The following is a 19,676-nucleotide window of genomic DNA, read 5'->3' as shown; positions in this document are numbered from 1 at the left end:
AATACTTTTTGGATGATTACTTAAGAAAATCTCAGTCAGGTGTAGTGGCTCACACCTGTAATCCTAGCACTCTGGGAAGTCGAGGCCAGAGGATTGCTTGAGCTCAGGAGTTCAAGACCAGCCTGAGCATGAGTGAGACCCTGTCTCTACCAAAAATAGAAAAAAATTAGCTGGGTGTAGTGGCATGCACCTATAGTCCCAGCTACTCAGGTAGCTGAGGCAGGAGGATCGCTTGAGCCCAGGAGTTTGAGGTTGTAGTGAGCTACAATGACACCAGTGCACTCTACCCAGGGTGACAGAGTGAGACTCTGTCTCCAAAATAAATAAATTAATTAAAAAAAAAGAAAAAGAAAATCTCACAAAGATTACACCAAAGTAGTCTCTGAAATAACTTCAAACCTGTTTAATGACAGCTACTCTTCAAAGAATTAAACTTCAGATTTCCAGTAGTTTGCAAAAGCAGTTTTAAAAACTTTCATCATTAAACATGGGAACATACTGCCCTTGAGCCCTGAAATGAGAAAATTTCCCTCCAATGTAATTGCACCAAGTGAAATACCACATAATACTAACCTGCTTGGACATCCCTAAGAACCTTTCAAGTGGCTCATTACCTCCAGAGGTACTCAATGTACTTCCTAATCTTTTCAACACTTAGGGGAAACAGGAAATGAAAGTGGAGAGCCAGGTCTTCTAAAATAATCATAATAAACCATTCATGCTGGCCTCAACAGAATAATAATAGTTAATATTCTTTGATCACTAGGTGCCAAGCACTGTTCTAAGTCCTTCACACATATTAATTCATCTAATCCTCACAAACCACATTATTTCCCCTATTTTACAGTGAAGAAAGCTGAGGCACAGAGAATAAGTAATGTGCCTGATGTCACACAGCTACAAAATGGCAAAGCCAGGATCCAGACCTCCATACTCTGGAATGCTCTAGTATTCTTCCCCTTAACATAGTTCTGGCTTCCTGACAATGACTCACATGGGTCTTCACAGCAAATTTTACTCTGTTGAATTGCATCTTTTGTATGGGAAATGGGCAGTCCAGCTCAGAGGAACTAACTGGGGAATGCTGTATGTGCTGAGTAAAGTTATGCTATGTGTACTAGAATATCTTTGACCTCTGACTACACAGTTAGAGGTGTGGATATGTTAAAGCATCCCATGAGAAAGAGATGTTAACAATTTAAAGAAGAGCCCCAAGAGCTTAGTCTTAGAAAGAGAAATTTCACAGTGCCTGTTGCCTTTGGTTGTGAAACAGACCTTCAATTAAAGGGACCTTAAGGTGCATTTTGTTATAAAATGGGATGTATTCTATCGAGTATCAATGTTATGCAGGTATAGCATTGGGCTCTTTTTATGCATTATCTTCTTTAATTCTTATGATAAATGGAGGTGATAACTATTATTGCCCCCATTTTACAGACGACAGCCACAGTGCTTGTCAGTAGCAGAGATAGGATTTTAACTTGAGTCTGTTTTACTCTGAAGCTTGTGCTTTTTACCGTTACTCTAATTTCCCATGAAAAAAAGAATATAAATGTATTTATTTTTTACTAATATAGGAATTGCCCAATTACTGTTGTATTGGTTCTGTCTTGGGCAGAGATCCCAGGTAGCACTGTCGCAGACAGGACTCGGCTCTCTAAAGCAGCTCGTCAGGAGCGGAGCCAGAAAACACTCAACGATTTGAAGTCAAGACAAGATAGGAATGAGAAGGGTATTTAAGGGGAGAGGAGACTCAAGGCAGATAATATTGTAAAACCATAGTCCCGGAAACGGAAGTAATCCAGACTTTAATGAGTCTGCCCTATATAGCTCCATGTTGCTATAGATTCCAGTAGCTTTCTTCTTATGCTCTCCTTGGAGTCAGAGTTTTCAAGTCACAGCTAATGTTCTATCTTGCCATTCCTGGATGTTGTTCCTAAATAGAATGTGTCAAACAACATGGTAAGTTCAGGAATCAAAGCATTTCAGTAACGCCTCAATAGCATGCTCTGCTGACAGTTTTGAGAAGCTTAACTAGTGATTTCAAGAGATTGATCAGTGTAGCCCTTTATCTCTTTTTTCTTTAACCAATGAAACTTTCATTTTTACCAAAATGCATCAACAATAACAGAAGACATGCCCATCTGAAAACTTTTATGAACATTTTATTTCAAGATGGCAAACCAAATCACAAATTTTATCATTTAAAGTATAACTTTATGACTTTTCATACTAGACACAAACTTATTAATATTTATTCATTATTGATTCTAGAGTGACTAATAAGTAATTCTTTATAAATGATTCCTAAGTGATGCTATGGTGACAAATTTTAAAAAGCAGGAAAACAAATTAAAATAGATATCTACTTCAGTCAATTTGAAGAGAGAGAGATCTTAGTTCATTTAGTCAAATATCCATTCTAATTCTATTTTAAATCCTGAAATACTTCTACTTTCAAGGATATTGTCTATGCACTCATCCTCATTGTTAGGAAAAAACAGAAACACAGTTGGGCTAGAAACCCAAGAATTATCTTTGGGTCACAGTCAAACAGAACAAAAAATACAACCAAGGGCCACTAGGAATTTAAAGATCTTTATATGAGTTGCTTCCGTTTATTTTTTGTTTTTATTTTTGGTTTCTTTTTTAAAGTCCTGAATATTAGAATCTAAGGTAAGTAAAGAACATAGAACAAAAAGCAGTTTGTAGGCTAAATTTGAAGATTCATTTCAGAAATGCTTTCCAAGTGTTTCCATTGTAGAACTGAGATAAATCTCACAAAAACATTATTTTTAGATTTGTCTCATATTGTTTCTATGAGTTATTTACTATAGATAATTAATGCTTGAATTCTTTTGTTATCAAGTTAAAAATTTATTTTTCACTCTTTTAAATCATCCCTCTTCAAAAAGAAAGGAAATTATATAGAAATCATTTTCCTATTTAGTATCATTTCCATTGTAGTTTTATGAACTAGCATTCTAGAACATATTACTATAAAACACAGAGATTTAAGAGGAAAATCATACTTTTATTATTTCATAAATATAGCTGCTTATATATCCTTTCAAGAGTTTACCCCATCCTTTCAAGAGACATAAGTAAGTAAAGAAAGTGTACTGAATTGTTGATGACTATGTAATTAGCATAGGAATTTTTGCTGGAGAAAGGGAGGCAATTTGAAATATTGTTCTTACATAAAATGATAGTGAAATTTTGGACAAGAGTTTAATTTACAAAATCATATTGTAGAATCTCAAAACACAGAAATCTACATGTGAATATATAATGTCAATTTGTTTTATTTCATAATGTTTATTTCAGAAGCTCACATGAACAAAAATATTCTTGGAATTTTTGTTATAACAGATATGCTTGAAAAACAGGGGGTGGCTCACCATTGAGTAAAAATTCTACTGTACTTTACAGTTCCATAATCTTAGGAATGTTGGTAATTTTCAAGAGCAGATGTTCTTCTTGGCATCTACCATTATATTTAGCATATACACAAGTCCTGAATAAGATGACCAAATAGTAGGCTTTCCTGTCTTTATATTAATAGTCTATTTGAAGCTTAGAGGAAGGGGGAAAAAACCTAAGTAAAACTATTATTTAGTTCAAGGCTTATAAAAACAACAAAGCAAATTAAATTTATTGTCCTTTAAGCATAGAATTCCATTACAGCCATCATCTCGTAGTATTTCTGGAAATGATAGCCATTGCTTTGGTTTTTCTCCCTGAAGTGTTTCTTCATGGCCATCCCAGTGTGCTCATTTGAATACTCGAAAAGAAATGTGAATGATCATTTTTTCTTTGTGTTTTAGTTTTTAAAAAAATGGAGGAAGGGAGAGTACATGATTTCTCCTCACATCATTGTTCGTGAGTTAAGTTCAAGCAGTACTATTGTAAATCTCCATTTCAATTAATCAAGTTTTCTCTATTCTTCAGATTAACAAACAAACTTTTTTGCCCACATGTAAATGAAAGATGCCCAGTTAAAAAAAAAAAAAAAGATATAGTACTTTTTTAGTACTGGGAAGAGAAGACAAAAACATAATACAGGGACTTTCATACATTTAGGATATTCATTCAGTAACTAGCTTTTGAATTTTTATTGTATGTCATGCATTATTCTTGGCACTGGAGAAAGCATGATTAAAAACACAGAATCAGTCTTCCACGAGCTTAAAGTGTTATTCAACTGTCTTTGAGCCCCCTTTTCAAGTATCTTATCCAATAGCCTTTACAAAAAACCATCAACGAAATACCTTATTGGTTGAGTAAGAAGGTTATTATACACAAATGAAAATCCTTTGGTCTTTAAGTAGAAAAAAATTCCCTTCAAAGGCCAAAATATCTGATGCAAGTTAAATAATGAAATGTGGCATACTGGTTTGATCAAAACACTAATTTCTAACTTTGATGTGCTTCCTCTACATTGAATATCTCTTAGGTATGCCTTGTGGAAGTATCAAAGAAAAGAAACATGAAGAAATCTACTTTTTTCATCTCTTTCAGTAAGTTAAAAAGAAAGCATGGCTCAATTCTCTATAAATGTCCTTATAGAGATCAATTCACATAAACCTAAATATCAAGATATCAAGGAAATCTTTCTCATGTTTTGTTGGGGGTACAGTAAAATCTTCACTTTTATTTCAGCAAGCGTTAATGGGGCAAGATTAATGTGCATTTAGCAGATAGGAGATTCCATATAGGATTCTAAATTTCTCATATATTAGGACCACAATGTGCTGACCTGAAGAAAGCAAAGTAGCAGATAGGGAGAGTGCTCTCCAGGTAAAGGAAATGAGTACAGTATAAGCCCTGGCATAGGACCTTGGTATATTCAAAAACTAGTAAGGAGACCAGCATGGCAAGGGAAAGATTGATAGATTAGTCCAAGAAGCAAGAGCACATAGGTAGGGCAGGGTAAGAATTTTGCTTTTGTTCTGGATAAGATAGAAAGCCATTAACGAATTTTGAAAAGAGGAGTGACATTAAGTGACTTATTTTTCAAAGAATCACTCTGGATGCTAGGCTGAAAGTCTACTGAAAAGGACCAAAAATAGAAGCTGGGAGACCAGTTGAAGGGTTTTAGCAATTGCCCAATGGAGAGATGATGACAATAAGTTGGACTAGGTTGGGGGCCATGCAGGTGGTGATAGTAGCTGGATTCTGGATTCTAGTTAGAGCCATTGGAATTTGCTTGTGAGTTGGATGTAGGTTATGAAAGAAAGAAAGAAGTTAAGGGTAATTCCAAGGATTTATGTCCACATCAAATAGAAGAAGGGAATTTCTACTCACTGAGATGGAGAAGACTGGGAAATACTGATATGGCAGTATGGTAGGCCAAACAATGCTCCCTGAAAGATGTTCACATCCTAATCTCAATAACCTGCGAATATGTTACCTTATGTGCCAAAAGGGACTTTGCAGATGTGATTAAGTTAAGGATCTTAAGATGGGGAGATTATTGTGCATTACCCTTGTGGGTCCAATGTGATCACAAAGGTCTTTGGAAGAGGTAGCCAGGAGGGTCAGAGTCAGAGAAGATGTGACTAGAGCAGCAGAGGTCAGAGCAATGTGATTGCTGGCTTTGAAGACAGAGGACAGCCATAAGCCAAGGAATGCAAGTGGCCTCTAGAAGGTGGAAAAGAAAAAGAACAGATTCCTTAGAATCTCCAGAAGGAAAGCTCTGCTGCCCCAACAAATCAAAACTTTTGTCCCTACTTGGGAAATCAATGCTATTTCAGGGACAAAGTGTTTAGAATTATGCAGGAAATCAAAATGAAAGAAGTTAATTTCTTATGGTTGTAAAAAAAGTTATATCACATATGAACATGACAATTAAACACGACACAGTAAAGAACATAGGAGACAAACAACTGAGACAAGTTTTAGAGGAGTAGTTGAAGTTCCTGATCCTAATAATTCTTTCCAATTGTATCAGGGATAGTAGTAACATAGAGAAAAGTGTAACTCTGCCACCTGGCATGTAGGACATTTAAGTGTTATTAGTCAATAGAAAAATGCAAATTAAAACCTCATTGAGATACCACTACACCAGAGATCAGCAAACTTTTTTTTTAAAGATCTAGATTATAAATATTTTAGGTTTTACAGGCCAGACGATTTCTATTGCAGAGACGACAGGCATTCCTGTCTTACAATAAACCTTTATTTGTAAAAACATGCAGGGGACCAAATTTGGCCTTTGGGCCATAATTTTCAGACCCCTGTACTATGATCTCTAGAATGGTTAAAATTGAAAAGACTATCTGTACCAAGTGTTGGAGACTATGTGAAGCGACTGTAATTCTCATATGGTGCTGGTAGATATATAAAATGGTACAACCACTTTAGAAAACAGTTTGGGAATTTTTGAAAAGATTAACTATATACCTACCATACAACCTAGCCAGGCCTTTCCTAAGTGTTTACCAAAGAGAAATGAAACTACACAGGCTTATACATATACATATGTTCAGAGCAACTTTATATGCAATAACCAGAAACTGGAAACAACCCAAATCTCCATCAACAAATAAATGGATAAACAAATTTCACTATATCCATACAATGGACTAAATCTCAATAATCAAAAGAATATAAAAAATAGGCTATTGATACATACACAATATGGATGCATTGCGAAATAACTGCAGAATGAAAAATGCCAAGCAATAAGAGTACATACTGTATGATTGCATTTATATAAAATTCTAGAAGCAAAAAATTAATCTATGGTGACAAAAAGCAGATCAATGGCTGCCTGAAGATGAGGATGGAGGCAGGCAGGTTGGGGAAGAAGGATAATGAAAAGGTCTGAGGAGACATTTGAAAGTGATGAAAATGTTCATTATCTGGATTGTGATGATGGTTTCATGGGAGCATACTATATGAAAACTTACTAAATTGTAACACTTTAAATCTCTGCAAAAACAACTGTGGGCTAAAAAGTAAAAGAGGAATGGTACAGAGAAATCATTTTCCTCAAAGGACACATAGATCAGGTACATTCGACCACTTTCCCATGCAGTCTATGGCTTACAATACAAGCCCACTGCTTAAGCATCTCCACTAAACTATACAGATATCAGTGTTCCAATTTAATTTTCCAAAGTTATTAAATTCATAAGCAAAAATGAATTATACAAGATCCTAGGAACTGATTTTTTAATATAGTCTCATATAAGGAGATTCCAGTAAAGCTAATGAACAAAATTTATGCCATAATAAAATTTTTCTATTTAAATGTCAACTTGGCTACATTAATAGGCTGAATTCTTTGTGGGCTTTAAATAGTGGCAACGTTGACTTATAATTCACGAGTTAAAACTGACATTATAACTATGCCAAGTGATCCAAAGGGGCAATTCTCACTAAGATGATCATAATAATTAAGTTATGCAGACTTAAGAAAACTTTAGAAAGTGGATATATTGTTTTACTAGAAGAGTGATGTTCCAGTACAATAGATTTTAGGGTTTTCCTATACAAAGTCAAGGTTTCCATATTCTGTAAACATGAACACTAGAAATTGCTTATGTAGCTTTACATCGAAAACAACAGAGACCATCATAATCCTTGGTTTTCTTGAAGAAACAACTCGCCTGCAGCTCCCTGAGGACGTAGATCAGCCCCCTACTGCCCTACTCCCATGGTTGGCACAGTGTCTGACAGTGCATAGACAGTGCTCAGTAGATGACAACAGTGGTCTCCTCTACAGTTGTCACTTAAAAAGTACCGCACTGGACTTTTAAACCAACACTACCTTAAGGCAGCCTCAGGAAATTCTAAATTGTGCTTAATAAAAGCAACCAGTGAGTGCATAATCTTTGAAAACCAGTAGTTTTGAAGAAAGTTATAAGCATAAATAGGATAGTAACAAGCACTATAGTGATAATAATATTTGAAGTAATAAAAGTAATATTGGACACTTACTCTTTGTCAGGCATGATGCTAAGGACTATACAGTTGTTATTTCTTTTACTCCTCACAACGATCATGTGTGATGTATTATTAATTACCACTTTGGACTATACTAACTAATTAGCTACATATTTGTGCAAAGAGCAAACCACATCTTTCTTGTGCTCCACTGGCTAACCCAGCCCCAAGCACGGTTCCTAACACAACAGGTATTTGTGAGTACATTTTACTGTTTAATAGTGAAACTAAGGACCTGGCCCAGCAGCCTATGCCTTGGAAATAGCAAAGGCAAGTCTCAAATTCAGACCACTTAGACTCCAAATTCCATTTGCTTATTGCTCATAATTTATGCCAGTAAAAAATTAGAAACAACTAATAGTATGGAAATGGTTAAGTGCATTTTGCTACAGTAACTCTGTGGAGTAATATGCAGCCATTAAAATGTTAATTTAAAAACTAAATAGCTATATGGGAAATCATTCATACATCAATGGAAAAAAGAAAACAAAATTGTATCTTTGCTTTGACTACAATTATGTAAAAATGATATGTACATATTAATAAGAACTGAAATGGAGTAAAACATTAAGCAATCTATTTTATGGTGGTTGTGGGTATAGTATTTAATTTCCATTATTGTTATTTAATATAGTCCCTAAAAATTACTTTTAAAAATGAAAAACAGTAGTATAGGATATGTTTATATTATGTGTAAACCACATTTTTAACCACTGTGCTTTCATTTAAACATCACCTCAACCATCCCCATTTCAAAAGAAATATGGTACATTAGTCCTGAAAAAGTAAGAATTAAGTTAAAATCTTCAAATGATTAATTTTTAGTTTGAGAGGGGGACAGAGGGATTATAATATACCTAATATAGAAAAAAAAGAGATGCTAATAAGCCTTCCCTGCCTCCTCAAGAGGTTAACCTTGTAAATATTTCTTTGTACCAGATCTACAAAGTCTACAGAGTATTGTCAAGTTGACAACCTTTGTAGGACAGAGGAATTCTAGTAACCAAATTCCTCTTATTTCCTTACCTTCAGCAGGTTCAGCACAAAAATTATTCTCTCCATACTCATAATCTTCAGGTAGAGGCTGAAATCTCCTTGCCTGATAACCTAGGCATTCAGAAAGCCATATGACCAGGAACTGCTGTGTGTTTCCTCCCCCCTAGTTTAGGAGCGTACTTTCCCACTCCAGTCCCCACAGGCTTAGGTTACTACAGCCTCCAAAGGGACACATCACTACCAGTAGAGATGTGGTGAGGATGGAGTTATGGCTACTAAGTTAGACCAATTGAATCCCAGTTGCACCACTAACCAGATTAGGATCAGAATTGAAACATGTTACTTAGCATTTCTAAACTTCATTGTTCTTGGTTGTACAATGGGAACTATAATGTCATCCAACTCTTTGGATTAAAGACAAGATTAATTGAGAAAGTGTAAGTAAAGTGCCTAGCCCATAATCAGTGCTCATTAATGTTAAGTATTACTATAACAACAGTCAGTGGTAGGGCTGTGTCTCCTTACCAAGGCCCTCCAACAATTCCTGGATGACTCGTACCGACCTCCTGCTGATTTTCAAAGCTCTTCACCTTATCATCACCATGTTTTCATCAGCCTAATATCTGTTTATCTCTTCTGATATTTTTCTTGATCTCTCACCTCCAAGTATTGTTGATTTTTGAAATCCCAGTCAGGGGTGGGGAACCGGAGGTCTTAAGGCCACATGTGCGATATAGGTCCTTAAGTGTGGCCTTTTAACTGAATACAAATGTTTACAGAACAAATCCTTTTATTAAAAGGAGTTCAGCAGAGAAAGATGAGGCTTTTCTTGCTTTCTGTGGTGCTTAAAAGGAACAATCCTGAAATCAGAAGGCAGCAGGTTCTCCATGCCTGAATGGATAAATTTCACATCTTTTGCTCAATCTTTAAATATTACTTCAATATTTAAGCAATTTTCCATAAAAATACAGAGCCTCTCTGAGTATTTGATATCAGAAGTCATCCAGCTGAGGTAGTAAATTAAAAAAAAAATCTAATAAATCTGATCTTTTATTTAGGAGAATGGACTATTGGCACAGTTAAAGGACTTAGAACTGGAACTGGTGGTCCCCATTGGTCCCATTTAATTTATTAGCGTGGCCTGTGCGAAAACCAGATGGGTGACAGAGGACTAACACAAACATAACCAGTGCTAGCCCCAGTTACAGCTTCTGCATCAGATTTAGTATATTTACTAGAGCATATTAATGTAGCCTCAGGTATGTCATATGTGCCTATTGATTTGGCAAATGTGTTCTAGTCAATATCTATAGATAAAGGACGTCAGAAGCACTTTGCATTGACTTGATATGGACAAGTAAACATTAATACTATTGCCACAGAATGTTAGTTCTACTGTCCTCTATCATGATATAATATGAAGAGGCATGAATCAACTGAGCACACATTATATCACACTGATATGCTATATTAATGACATCATATTATTAATAATTAGGCCTGATGAATAAGAAGTGGCAAGTACTCTAGATGCCTTGATAAGAAACATGCTCACCAGAAGGAAGAAGATAACCATTTAAAAGATATTGGAGCCTGCTACACCCAGGAAGTTCTTTGGAGACCATTGGTCTGAGGCATGCTGGGACATTCCCTTCAAAATAAAGGACAAGGCCAGGCATAGTGGCGCACACCTGTAATCCTGGAATTTTGGGAGTCCAAGACAGAAGATTACTTGAGGCCAGGAGTCCATGAGTAGTCTGGGCAACATAGCAAGACCCCACCTCTACAAAAAAAATTTTTTTTTAAATAGCCAGATGTGTTGGCACATACCTGTAGCCCTAGCTACTTGGGAGGCTGGGGCAGGAAGATTGCTTGAGCCCAGGAGTTCAAGGTTACAGTGAGCTAATCATAATTAGCTCTCCAGCCTAGGAGACAGAGTAAGATCCCATCTCTAAAAAATAAAATAAAATAAAAATAAAGGATAAGTTATTATATCACACATAATCTATCACTAGGAGACTCAATGCTTCAGAGGTCTCTTCATGTTTTAGAAGCAGAAAATGCCATACTTGGCAACCTATATAAGTGACACAGAGACTGCAATATTTATTGCAATGAGATAACAGAGGCTATGTAGTCAGATCGTAGGCTTTAAAGGGGAATTAAAGTATAGGCGTTAAAAACACAGACTTTGGAATCACCTTACCTATACCCAGAACCCAGCTCCACCACTTACTAGCTGTGTGACCTTGAGCAAGTTACTTTGCCTCTCTGATCTTCAGCTTTCTCACCTGTAAACTGAAGATAATGATAGTAGTTACTCTGTGGTTGCACAGACTGTCATAAGTTCATACGCCTGGCACAGATGTTAGCTATTATTTTTTATTATATGGAAGTGTCTCCTGGGGAGGCTGGGTATTCTGAAGAGAAGCAACAGAGAAGTAGAGGCCTAGAAGATTATAAACATTAATGCTCATGAATGCATTTTTGTGAATGAGATGAAATTGGCTAAAGATTCCTTTGACCAAAAAAAAGTTGAAAGACTAGTTTTTAAGTGTAATGCATGAAGAAGAAAGGTCAGAGTCTGATGGAACGAAAGAGATGGCCAGAAGTGGGGTCAGAGGTCCACACAAAGAACAGGTGAAGGTGATCCAGGGAAGTGAGATGAATAATCACAAAGGACAGGCAGAAAGGACAAGAAAGATCCTAAAGTTGGAAGGAGAAAGTTAAGAGAGCCTAAGAAGGCCAGAAATGTATTTCAGGTGGCAGAAAGCACGTGCCAGTGAAGAACAAACACCAGGGTCTTCATAGAAAGAACAAAACAATTGACAGGAAAAGGAGAAGATTCAGACAGTCCAGAGGTTGGAAGAATTGTAATTTAGAAGCACATCCTGTCCCTGCAGCTGCAACTGTCAGCACTCTGGTAAGATCATGCGAATAGGGGAAGGTGATTAACAAAAAGAAGAGGTAATCAGAGTCATTGAGGGGCTAGCACTGGTTATGTTTGTGTTAGTCCTCTGTCACCCATCTGGTTTTCACACAGGCCACGCTAATAAATTAAATGGGACCAATGGGGACCACCAGTTCCAGTTCTAAGTCCTTTAACTGTGCCAATAGTCCATTCTCCTAAATAAAAGATCAGATTTATTAGATTTTTTTTTATTTACTACCTCAGCTGGATGACTTCTGATGTCAAACACTCAGAGAGGCTCTGTATTTTCATGGAAAATTGTTTAAACATTGAAGTAATATTTAAAGATTGAGCAAAAGATGTGAAATTTATCCATTCAGGCATGGAGAACCTGCTGCCTTCTGATTTCAAGATTGTTCTAAAGCACCACAGAAAGCAAGAAAAGCCTCATCTGCATGATCAAGAAGATGGTGGGAACCAAACGAAACTGGCAATATCAAAGTCCTAAGCACATTCAGCTTATAAATGTAATCTTCATTGTGTCATTTGTTTAACAATTCCCGCTGGTACAGATTTCAACAGAGATGGCCTGTCCAAGGTGGATGGGGTGGTTTTGAATATGCAGAGAAAATGCAGAGTTAATTTATGTAAATCAAGAACTATATCAAGGCCTGAGCTCATCATGATGAAATGACAATTTTAACCTTCTCACTCTGTCTAAACAGGCTGGTGTCTGAGCTCCAACTGTGCATGTGACCTTGGACCTTGCTTAACTCTCCCAAGCCTGAATTCCTTCATCTGGAAAATTAGAATATAAGGGAACCTATTCATACAGTTGTTATAAAAACTAGATGAGTAAATATTAACATATGTAAAGTACTCAGACCAATGCCAAGCACAAAGTAAATATCACATAAGTGTCCATTAGTATAATTTTTGTAGGGGATGTCAGCTCCCTTTCAAACTTACCAATTAGATCCATTCTATTAATTTAGTTATGAGATAGCATATTTAAAAACAAAAGGTTTAAATGATTTCAAAGTTTCTTCTTCCTAATAACTATTTTATTTCTTTCTAAAAATGAGGGGAGAGGGAGGGAAGGTATGGAGCCATAACAACTGTTTCCAAAAGTGGATGGATATGATTGTCACCCCTAAGTCATCCAAAAAAAAAAAAATGCTCACACACAATCACAGTTGCCGTATTCCTGAAGTCAGTTATAAAGACCTAAATCTCTTCACATAAAAAGCTCAGATTTGTGTTGGTCCTACAAGGGCTAACATACACTAACTGCATTTCAGAATATTTTGTTTTAATTTGAATGAAATGGGTTTCTGAAAGAGAGGGCTTTGAAAAGCTATGCTTTGGTACTTTTCAGCAAAGTTCTGAACAATAAATAAAGGTGTTTTATCAGAAATTCCCTCCTCTGGTGCAGCAGAGACTCCCAGAGGCATTCTTTCAAAATAACATGGAGCACATAAGTGGAATATTCTCTCCAAAGTGCTAGAGATATCGGTCCCTGAAATGGTGGCTACCAGGGAAAAGCCTCCAGCCAAATCTTCTCCCCTGACAAACACACACCCCAGGGACACACCCCTGTGACAGGTTGTGCCTAGAGATGTTATATTTCAGTAAAAGAATTTTCCCATCAATAAATATCCCCCAAACTCTACTCGCCATGAGGCACAGGTACTACTTTATCCCTGAACAAGTTGTTTCCAGGATGGAAAATATTTAAGTAAAAATCTTCCACAGTTATTTATAACATCAAAAAGTAAAAACATGAAATATTGCTTTTTATGGCCTGAGACAGTCTCAATTTCTCTTTTTCTAACATGGTAATGATCGCTTAGAACATTTCTCTCTGTTAGTTGCATGATCTTTATATAATTACTCCGGAACTAGCCTTAGAGGAAAAACTCATCTAAATAGATATTCCCTAAAGATTGAGATCAATCTGGATAAAGGCCAATAACAGAACTCTGTTTAGATGAGACATGAGTCAGAGTATTGGCAGGTTACAAGGAGAATATCTGAATCATAACTTTATAATTGTTGGGGAGGAGTTGCTGTTCCTTCACATCAAGCCTATTTGTCAGGAAGTGCAGGATATGGCAATAGACATGCCTGTTAGGTCAAGTCCATGGTCCTTTCATATCATCTCCTTCCACTAAATTGAACATGCTGGTGAATCTGAGCCATCCCAGGATAAAAGCTATAGTGCATGTCTGTGCACCATCCCTTCCACAGTTCCTGCTACTTGTCTCCCATTTGGCAGTTCTACTAGTCCTATTGCCACCACATCCCTGATTCCCTGGCTCCCATTTTGCCTTCATCCATTGGGTCTGATTCTCCATTAAAGCCCTTGGATTGGTGCTCCAATCACTGACCTTTGACAGACTTCCAGGCCACCACTTCCTGTGTCTCTGCTCTAGCTTCCCAGAGATCATACTCACCCATGTAGCACCTGCCCAGGTCTAACCTGATACAAACGCAACCTTCTGACCAGGAGAGTGGGAGGGGAGTTTCAAACAAACATTGCAATTTCAGCAGGCCAGGTACAATGTAGAGCCTGGATGATAGACTCATCTCCAACTAAATTATAGGAAAATTGCCTGTGACCACCAAGGTGCAAAGAGGTGGTGAATTGCAAGCTGCAGTCCACAAGTGCTAGGTAGTGTCCATCTTTGTACAGAAGGTTCTAAGAAATTTGGTGGGGTCAGGGGCAAGATTGCCATCCTTCTGAAGAGGGAACTGCCTAGAAAAGCACTATGCCTCAGTCCTAGGTTGGAGTGAAATAACAGACAGGGTGGTTATAGTCACTGTAACTGGAGTATTGGGAATGAAACTTTAATCCCAATTGCAGGAATCAGGGCACAGAGGTCTGGGATCGTGGTGGTGATGGTGTTCCAGATCAGAGCACCTAGCTCAAATAACCAGTTTAGGACACCCAGCAACTCTACCCTTAATACTATTCCCAGATACCATTTAGGGTCCTGAGAATATATGCTTTTTGATGATTAACTGGACTTTGGTGCTAGAACATGTCAGTGACCTTAATCGGTTACTACATTAAGGAAAACACAATCCAGTTACAATGGAGGTTACAGTAGACACAGGATGAGCTGTTCCCATGTGTGCCTATGCCAAGATCTTTTCCCTGCAGCCCCATCCTGTTTCCTCCCACTCCTGATTCTGATGCTAAAATCTAAAGTAGAGAAAGATTTACTCAGAGCTACTGTCAAACCCCCACCCAGGCGTAGGTTGCCGGTAGGCAGATAGGCTCAGCACTCATGCAGTTCCCATGAAAAGTGAAGCTTCTGCCTGTTTCATTGTTTAGTTTAGTCAGACAGATAGAAATCTCAGATGACTGTGATATGAGTAGTGAAGTAATGGGCAAACAGTTTGCCAGCAAATTGATCTTCCTGTAATCTGCCACAAGACATCCATAGACATGCTCTAAGCAAGCAGCACACAGATAATAAGTGAAAGCGGGAAATTCTTCATCCTATATTATCTTTCTAAATTGGTTTTAAATAAGGGTTTTTAATTCCCCATGATGGTGACTGAAACTTCCTGGTTTGCCGGGGGCCTTCCTGGTCTGAGTACTGAAGGGCCTATGAGCCAGGAAATCCCCCAGTCCCCCGCAAACCAGGGTAGGTGGTCATCCTAGTTGGCATTCAAAAGCCTGAATCTGAGTCTTACTGCACCACAGATTAACCATGTTGTTTGGGGCATCTCAATTGACATATCCTATCTTTGGAAATAATCTAGAGCAGTATTAAGGCCTATGCAAAGCATGCCCTTAATCTTTTTATTATATCAAAGTTTCTCAGCCAAGCAATAGGAGTCAACACCAAGCAAAACAAATCCTGAGTGGTGCCAAAACTTCCTCTTTCTCCTGCCCTTTGTTAAGAATCATGGAGAGAAGATTGAAAAACAAGTTCCAGAAGCAGTTGAGTAGCTTCAAATATTTCAATATTTACTAGAAAATTTATTCATTTTTGGAAGAATTTAATAGGTTTTCAAAGAATAATTATTTCCTAATTTACAAATATATTTGCCCACTTGCAGCAAGGCATTTCTTCTGCTCCAATCCCCTCTGCCATTACTGTCTCACCTAAGGAAGACTAAAAAAAAGGTTACAAACATTTATTAAGGTCACAGCCCAGGAACTCAGGCCCACCAAAAGATTTAACTTACATTCCAAGATTATGGAATATTTTTCTTCCCCCACACCTTACTAACATAACAATAGGGCTCCAGTATAATAACAGTAGATTACAACTGAAATAGCTGAAAGACTCAGATTTTCTCTGAGAAGAGGTACTTAGGGAAACCCAAAGTCAACAAGAGAAACAAAAACAAGGATAATAGAGGAATTTAAAGCCTCTGGCACCTGCAGCGACATCTAACATTAAACTGAGCCCAAGTTCTGGCCAGATCTACCTAAAACCTCAAACTACAGGTGTAATATTTACCTTAGTTACTACCACTGGATACATCATTTTTGTCTCCAACAAAATATTACAAAGCATTCTAAAAGACAAGAATAAACATAGTCTAAAGAGACAAAGCAAGCATCAGAACCAAATTCAGATACAACACAGATTTTGGAATTACCAGATACGGAATTTAAAATAACTATAATTCACATGTTAAGGGCTCTCATGGCAAAAGTGAAAAAACCTGCAAGAATAGCAAGAATACATGGGTTACACCATACCTACAATTAACCATACTGTATTGTACACTAAAAATATTGTTAAAAGAATAAGTTTTTTTAAAAGTATAGATGGATAATGTAAGCAGAGAGATGGAAATTCTTTGAAAATAATCAAAATGAAATGCTAGGAATTTTTTTAAAAATTGTAACAGAAATGAAGAATGCTTTTGGTGGACTCACCACTAGATTGAACATAGCCAAGGAAAGCATCAGTAACCTTAAAGATGCCTCAGTAGAAACTTCCCAAACTGAAATCCAAAGGTAAAACAAAATAAAACAAATAGAATGAAGAAAACATAACAGAATATTCAAGAACTATGGAAAATTTAAAAAAGTATAACAAATGAATAATTGGAATACTGAAATGAGAAGAAAAGGAACAGGAGAGCAGGAGAAATGTGTGAAGTAATAATGGCTGAAGATTTTCCAAAATTAATGACAGATACCAAACCATAGATCCATGGAGTTCAAAGAACATCCAACCAGGATAAATACCAAAACAACAAACAAACAAAAATCTACTATACCCAGACATACCATGTTCAAACTGTAGAAAACCAAAGACAAAGGGGAAATCTTGAAAAAAGCCAGGAGGGGGAAAAAAATGCCTTACTCATAGAGGAGCAACAATAAGAATTACTTTGGATTTCTAGTCAGAAACCATACCCCTACACATCTATTAGAATGGCTAAAATTCCTTCCCAAAATGACAATGCAAATTACTGCCAAGGATGTAGAGCAACAGGAACTCTCATTCATTCTTGGTGGGAATAAAAAATAGTACAGTCCCTTTGGAAGGCAAATTGTCAGTTTCTTACAGAGCTAAACATAATCATACTATAATATCTGGCAATCATATTCCTAGATATTTATCCAACTGATCTGAAAACTTATTCACACAAAATCCTGTATGTGAATATTTATAGTAGCTTAATTCATTTAAAAATGTACAAAAAGTATAAAAAGATAAGAGGTTGCCAGGGCTGTAAGTGAGAGGGAGTGAGAGGAGAAGGAGGGATGAAGGATTAAATAGATGAAGCATAATGGAATGTTTTAGAGCATGAAACAATTCTGTTTGATACTATAATGATGGACATACAACACCATGAATTTGTGAAGACCCACAGGACTTTGCAGCACAAAGAGTGAACTTGGATGTATGAAAATTTTAAAAAAATTATTTAGGAAACTGGGGGTGTTTAGAAATGGATAAAACAACCTCACTGAAGGGAGTTGGGAATGGAGTGGGAGTTATTGACCTAAGTAACTTTGGAAATGAGTAGAGTCTTTCAGACGAATGGCAAAAGAAACTATGCTTACACATTGTAATCTAGCTAATAAATTTCACACAGGGATATTGGTTAATAACTGTGATGCTATACATGCAAACTGGAATTGAACAATTAAATAAGTGGATGGAGGGGGACACCATTTTATCACTGTTGGAGTGGGAGTTTAGCAACAAGGAAGAGGAAGAGTCCAAAATGATTTATTAATATATGATAGCGGATTAGAGTTTCAGACATCAGTGCTCATGATAGCTTAATATAGATTAGATGGTTATATAGAGAAATATGTATAGATATGTGTCTATACATGGGTTAGTATACACACACATAGCCTTGTTCTGTCTGCTGAGAGGGCCTAGAAGCAATGACATCCAGTAACAACAAGCACAGCTACCATTCAGATCTTGATTTTTAATACTATTCCAACAAAAGGAACAGAGCTCTTTAGAGAAATGGCTTTTTCTATGACTGGGGTAGGAAATATACTAGATGAGCCTAGAGTATCTTATAGTGTCAAAAAGTATGGAAGTGTGAAACATGCACACACACACACACACACACACACACACACACACACACACACACACACACTGATAGGGGTATGTCAAAGGGACCCAGGAGTTAACTGAAAGCACTCCTGATGGCCAAAGCTGGAAAATTTTGAGTAACTCAACAAATAGAGTGGTGTTGGATTATAACTTAAAGTATAAAGTAATCCATGAGTTCAAACTGATATAAATAAATGATTGATTGAATAAATAAATAAATGGGAGAGAATAAACAAATAGCCCATGCAGAAGAATTCCAAATAATGTATTCTGATACTCTGCTCTCAAGGGAGATGGACCATAACGCCCCACTCCTTAAGTGTGGGCTTTGTATACTGACTTCCTTTTGAAGAGAAGTCAATATGGAAAAATGAAATGTAAAGGGCGAAAAAAGAGTAACTTTACAATAGAGAAAACTGACAAACATTACCTCTGCCAGGTAATGTAGGTTCAAATCAACAATAAGTCCCTAAATGATGGGACAGGCATAGGATTCTGCTATGGTTTGGATGTCTTTTCCCCTCCAAATCTCATGTTGAAATTTAATCCCAATGTTGGAGGTGGGGGAGACAGACATTTGGGTCATGAATAGATTAGTGCCTTCCCTGGGGGGGAATGAGTTCTCACTGTAGTAGTTCATAAGAGAACTCTTTGTTTAAAAGAGCCTGGCACCTTCCCCCATCTCTCTTGCTTCCTTTCTCACCATGTGATCTCTGCACACACTCCTCTTCACCTTCTGTCATGAGAGGAAGCAGCCTGAGGCTCTCACCAAATGCAGATATTCAATCTTGAACTTTTCAGCCATCAGAATTGTGAGCCAAATAAACCATTTTTTTTAATGAATTACCCAGTCTCAGGTATTCCTTTGTAGCAACGCAAAATGGACTAAGACAAATTCTCTTTCCAACAGGGAGCAGCAGGAAAGAAGAAAAGGAAATAAGTTTCAAGTTAGTCCAAAACCCAAGAAGGAAAACAACACTAACCCCTAAGGTTTGATAATAATCTCCTTTGACTCCATGTCTTGCCTTCTGAGCACACTGGGTGGGGGTTGGGCCCCCCCATGGGAAGCTCCACACCCATGGCTTTGCTGGGCTCTGTTCCCTCAGCAGCCCTTAAAGGCTGGAGTCTCATGCCTACAGCTATCTCAGGCTGGTGTTTCACGCTGGTAGCTCTGCAGCTCTGAGGTCTCAGGGGTGACCATACCACCACAGCCCTACTAGAGTTATGCTAGTGGGGACTTTCTGTGGCAGCTC

This window comes from Lemur catta, chromosome 3 (assembly GCF_020740605.2).
Source record: "Lemur catta isolate mLemCat1 chromosome 3, mLemCat1.pri, whole genome shotgun sequence".
NCBI lineage: Eukaryota > Metazoa > Chordata > Mammalia > Primates > Lemuridae > Lemur > Lemur catta.
The sequence above is the reverse complement of the archived record's forward strand: the minus strand, read 5'-3'. Positions refer to the sequence as shown.